The following is a 5,913-nucleotide window of genomic DNA, read 5'->3' as shown; positions in this document are numbered from 1 at the left end:
GGGCTTGTGGCTAAAAACACCTAGACTAATTGGACTCATCTGTATCCAATATCCTGCTAAATGAGGATGTGGGGGGAAGAGTACTAAGGAGAGGTGAAGGAGCAATAAAGGGAGACTTCACAGAGACTTCCACCGTCACTGGTCTCCTGTCGGTGCTTCATCCCCAGACCCTCTCTGAGTCCACGTTACTGGCTCTGCTGGTTGGAGAAAACTAGCACGTGGGATTTGCAACAGGAGTCCAAGCATCTGCTGGGTTCACGTATGACCGAAGTGTGGAGACTTTTTGGCTTTCTAAAACAAGTGAAATACATTTACCTTCCTGGCCACCAAAACCTGAATGATTTGGGGAAAATCAAGATGGCAGAATAGGGTAAGGACACATTTAAACAGATGGTGAAATGGTGTGAAGCAGAGAGGGCACATTCCAGGAAACAGAGGAGGGCAGAACAATAGCACAGGGGTACCTGGAGACTGACAGATACAGGAAAGCAGCAGACACAACGGTGTGGTGTTGCAGTGACTGATAACCCAACAACATTCACCAATTGGTGATCTGAATCTCAGCGGCAAACACTCCACCAGCAACAAGGTGGGAAGGGACTTTCACCAGGAGCTCAGGAGGTGACACAAACAAAAAAACTGTCCGTCCTGCTGGTCCGTTCGGTTTGACCAGGAGCAGAGACAGAGCAGCAGGTCCCAGATGGGCAGTGCGAGAACAGGTGAATTTCAGAGCCCAGTCAGCCCCTTGGAGCTGAATCGAGCGCCATTTTGTTTAAGGAGAAAAAGGCTACAGGACAGTACTGCGTGTGTATTGAGCAGGGAGTGAACTGATTTCTGGCTCAGCAAACTGCAGAAACATGACATCCTATAGGTTCCACCCTCAAGCAGCAGATCAAGAACTCTAGTAGTGGTACGTCAGGCGTCATTTTGTACACTGTGGCAAAAGCTTTAGGACTGCAGGGACAACAGTGAGCTGCACATACACTGAGTTGGGAGAGAACTCACTGAGCTCAGTGCATTGCACTGGTCCCACAGGAAAATAATACTGACTTTGACATCGTATTGGTCAAAATAGGTCTGTGTGGCCCTCACACCTAATAGCCAACAGTTCCTGTAAGATTACCACCCACAACCTAGGTATATAGGATGCATGGTGTTTTCCTAATGGGACCTGCTCCAACTGGAGGTGGGAGAAAGGTTGTACAGACAACGGTGCAGCCTCAGCACAGTATCACAGGGGATGGAGACCGGTGAGCCAGGAGCTGGGGCTACGGAGACCATGGTGAAATCTAACACAAGAACCCAGACCTGGAACTCACTGGAGGAGTGGCACTAGTGACTGCAAACAAAGAGCCATGTATCAACTGCAAAAAGTAAAACCGAACTGTAGACCTGTGGGTGAGAGCTTAGAAACCTGCCCCCAGGAGAAGAATCTGCTAACCAGAAGTACAATGATCAAGAGCAAAAGAAGAGACAGAGGCACAATGAATATTACTGAAGACTCTCCTGCAAAGGAGCAAAAGCTTTTGCCAACCTCAGAGTTACCTGAGGAAGACATCAAGAAAATGGGAGATACAAAATTCAAAACACTTGTTATAAAGCTTCTTATCAACAGTGGGAAGCACATAAAGCAGGCACTCAAGGAATTCAAGGAATATGTCACACTGGAAATGAATCAAATGAAAGCTGATATATCAGAAATGAAGACTACAGTGGAGCAAACTAAAAGTACAGTGGAGACTCTCCAAAATAGAATGAAGGAAGCAGAAGAAAGAATCTCAAAATTAGAAGATATCTCCTGTCACTAGGAGGAAACAAACAAAAATCTGGAAGCAGAACTGGGTCAAGCCGAAAAAAAAAAAAGTAAGAATGGAAAGACATTATTGAAAGGCCAAATTTAAGAGTTATGGGAGTCCCAGAAGGTGCAGAGAGAGTTGGGTTTGCAAATGTATTGAATGAAATAATAAGGGAAAATCTCCCTAATCAAGAGAAAGAATTGGGAAACAAGATCCAGGAGGGGCACAGAACTCCCAACAGGCTTGACCAAAAGCGATCTTCACCAAGACACATGATCATCAAGCTCTCTTCAATTGAACATAAGGAAAAAATCCTGAAATATGCACGTGAAAAAAAAATCAATTGACATATAAAGGAATGCCAATTAAACTCACAGGAGATCTCTCACAGGAAACTCTACAGGCCAGAAGAGAATGGAGTGACATACTCCAGATTCTAAAAGAAAAAAATTGTTGGCCCAGGATAACATATCCAGCAAAGCTTTTCTTTGTCTTTGAAAATGAAACAAAATTCTTCCACAGTAAAGAAAAGTTAAAAGAATTTGCCTCTTCCAAACCTGCCCTACGAATGATACTTCAAAATGTTCTCTTGACAGAGAAGAGGAATAGCACCCACCAAAACCAAAGGCAAACGGGAAGAACATCCCAGTAAAATGACAACAGAAGACTAAATCAATGAACAACACATTGCTAAAATGACAAAACCTACTTATTACCCATTCATATTCACTCTGCAAGTAAATGGCTTAAACTCATCAATCAAACAGATTAGTAGACTGGATTAAAAAACAAAACCCATCTATTTGTTGCCTACAGGAGACACATTTCACCAACAAAGATCAGTGGAAACAATATCATGGATTTTGATTTATTTTTTTGTTAGTTTCATCTCTTCAAAACTCTGTCTCATTAAAATTTTCAATGACCCATACGGGAGGATAATTGTCTTCTAGAAGATTGATTTTTTCATTTCTTCAGTGACACATTAGTCATTCAATAGCATGTTATTTAACTTCATGGTGTTGTTAATTTGTTTTTTTTTCCTGTTAATGACCTTGTTTTGTGGCTTTTCATTTAGGGGATGTACAGTAACTGTAATGGAGACTATTATATCCAGATGTGAGGATCCAATGCAGTATGCATCTCTACTTCCAGAGAAAGATGGACTCCCAATGAAACAGTTACCTATATCTTTTTTTAAAAGTTATTTATTTATTGGAAAGTCAGATATACAGAGAGGAGAGACAGAGAGGAAGATCTTCCGTCCGATGATTCACTCCCCAAGTGAGTGCAGAGGCTGATGCTATGCCGATCTGAAGCCAGGAACCAGGAGCCTCTTCCGGGTCTCCCACGCAGGTGCAGGGTCCCAAAGCTTTGGGTCGTCCTCGACTGCTTTCCCAGGCCACAAGCAGGGAGCTGAATGGGAAGTGGAGCTGCTGGATTAGAACTGGCGCCCATATGGGAACCCGGGGCGCGTTCAAGGCGAGGACTTTAGCCGCTAGGCCACGCCGCCAGGCCCAGTTAACTATATCTTGACATTAGGGTGCTGGACTGTCTGCCATTGTCCATGCCCGCAATGATGGACATATGACTGTTAATGACAAACTATAGTACAGTTAGAATACAGGGGAACTCAGTGAGTAGGGAAGGGATTAGGGAGGGGGTAAGGAAATCCCAGGGCCTATGGAACTGTATCATAAAATGATAATAACAGTGCTCGCTTCGGCAGCACAGATGCTAAAACTGGAACGATACAGAGAAGATTAGCATGGTTCCTGCGCAAGGATGACACGCAAATTCGTGAAGCGTTCCATATTAAGTAATAATAATAACAATAATAATGAAAAGAAGTAAAATAAAACAAAACCTGATTTGGGCCAAGTGACATCGTTGTGCTCAGTAAGATCCAGCGAGGATCTTCCAGGAGCGCCTTTCTTGTTGAGTTTAGGTGGCACAGAAGGAGTAAGCTCAGTGGCTTTCTTAAAAAGAAATCACGAGAACACCTAGCACTTTCAAAATGTGCTTTTTTAGTTTGGTCATGCCAACAGACTGTCCCCAGATTTGTTCGTTTCTGGAAGTTGAACTACAAGTAGCGAAAATACAGGTTTTTCTGGTGTTAAAATAGTATTGATGGAAGGCGGCTGAGCCATCAAAATCAGTTGCTGTAAAATTGCATCCTGCCGCCAGGTGGCGGTGTAGCCTTACGTCTGGGGGCTTTTCGGCGGGAGGAAGCCGGGTGGGCGCATCTCTGCGCTCATCTGCGGAGTCCCTTTCCAAAAGCCACGCCGCAAATTCAGCGATGTTTTTTCTTTCTCTTTCACTCTCTGAGCTGTAATTACAGACTGATGGAAGCTTTCGGCCCGATTCTCAGTGTAGATATGAAAAACCGCCCTTCTTTCCTTAGAAGATAGCACCTAGTCGAAATCAAATTGTGTTTTTCTCAACTAAAATTATGCTAATTATAGTGGTAGTGTGGGAACACCTTTGCGATATCTTTGATGGAAAGACGCAATAAGAGAGCGCTTTTAATTTCATTACTAACGCTCATCACTGTGACTTAGTTTTTGAAGACATTAATAATGATGCCTTATAATTATACACACTCACCTAATCCTTCGTTCAACTGTGGAATAACTTTGATTTGCTGATTGCAATTGCTAGATTTTGGCTTCTGGTGTTTTCTGCCCAGCACCCAGGCTGAGTGCCTAAAACGGAGAGGGATCATAACCGTCCTCTCTCTCTCGGAAATCAGTTTGTTAGAAAGGGTCATGTGGAGAAAGTCTTCCACTTGCTGAGCCACACCCTTCCGCTGGGATGCCAGGAGCCCTGAGCTGCTCTAGGTCTTCCATGTGGGTGGCAGGGACCTTGAAGCAGGGCGCGCATAGCTCCGAAGTAGAGCAGGCGCTCCCGCATGTGATGGGGCAGTCCAAGCAACATCTTAACCTCGGGGCCAAGTGCCAGCGGGAGAGCATCACTCCTGGGTTTGGACTTTGTGATACTCCCTCGGCCTGAGCCTGGTGGTGGCTGGGGGCCAGGTGAGGGGCTCCTGCTGTGTGACTGTCAGGTCACATTCTGGGTCACGTGCAGCTCCCGGGAAGCCCACAGCCTCCATCACCATAGGAGAAACAGAATTAGCAGCAGGTGTAGGCATCGCCCCAGGGGGAAAGGAGTTCAGGTTGCCCAGGTTATGGATGGAACCATCCTGGGTTACCCATTGTGCCCAATGCCAACGGAAGGGTCCTTTTAAGTGGAAGAGTGAGAATGGAGGAATTACTGTGTCAGTATTTGACTGGGGAAGCAGGTAAAACTGCTGCCTGTAGTGTTGGTTTGAATCCCATCTGCTCCATTTCTGATCCGACTCTCTGCTAATGTGCCTGGAAAAGGAATGGAAGATGATCCAAGCACGCAGGAGACCTGCAAGAACTGGCTTTGGGCTGCATCTGCCCTGACCCTTGAAGCTAAGGAAAATTGCAAACATCCGAACGGCCATGCCCACCTCTTGGGCCTCATGTCCTGGGGCAGGGGTAAGCAATTCCCTGTGTGGTCTCAGACCCCCACGCCTGGAGCCGAGAGGGCCATGTGCCCAGGAGAGCTATGTCTTCGGCACACAAGCTGGGTTGGCCTTGGAGCTGGCAGTTTCCCACACCTCATCATGATGGGGGGCGGATGTCAGGGAGACACAAGTGCTGGCTGGCAGGACCCTCCCCGCCCATGACTCTCCAAGGACTGGGACTAGGCCAGTGCTGGAACTGGGAGTGCAAAGGCAGGCACCATGGACTGTAGGGGGCTGTGTTGCAGGAAGCCAGGAGCTTGGGACCTCTGTGGGATGTGGGCATTGGCTGTTGGTCTAAATGCCTGCTCCTATGCAGTTGGAACATTCTTCTAATATGGAAAGGCTGTAGCCAAGATGCCGTGGAGAGGCAGACTGCCCGGGAGCACTGCAGAGGCGGCACGTGGCCAGGAGCAGGCCAGGCAGTGTGCAGTTGGCCGGGCACTTCTTTCTCTGCCTGGCTTTCGGAGCAGGGTGAGTTCCTTGGGTTGACTGTGAAGATGAGAGAGCAGACCCTAGGACAAGAAGGCCAGACTTCCTGCAAATATGGACCAACAAGTGGAATCT

At 46.5% G+C, this 5,913-nt stretch overlaps 1 non-coding gene across 1 annotated transcript; it reads left to right on the top strand.

The window, feature by feature from the left end:
* Positions 1-3,509: 3,509 nt before the first annotated feature.
* LOC121155838 lies at positions 3,510-3,616 on the top strand. Its single transcript, XR_005883741.1, has one exon. It is a non-coding gene; the product is annotated as a U6 spliceosomal RNA (small nuclear RNA).
* The last annotated feature ends 2,297 nt before the right edge of the window (positions 3,617-5,913 follow it).

Source organism: Ochotona curzoniae, unplaced genomic scaffold (genome assembly GCF_017591425.1).
Source record: "Ochotona curzoniae isolate NIBS_2020 unplaced genomic scaffold, NIBS_Ocur_1.0 contig_3176, whole genome shotgun sequence".
In the NCBI taxonomy this organism is placed as follows: Eukaryota; Metazoa; Chordata; class Mammalia; order Lagomorpha; family Ochotonidae; genus Ochotona; species Ochotona curzoniae.
Note: the sequence above shows the minus strand (reverse complement) of the source record. Positions and strands in the feature narration are given on the sequence as shown.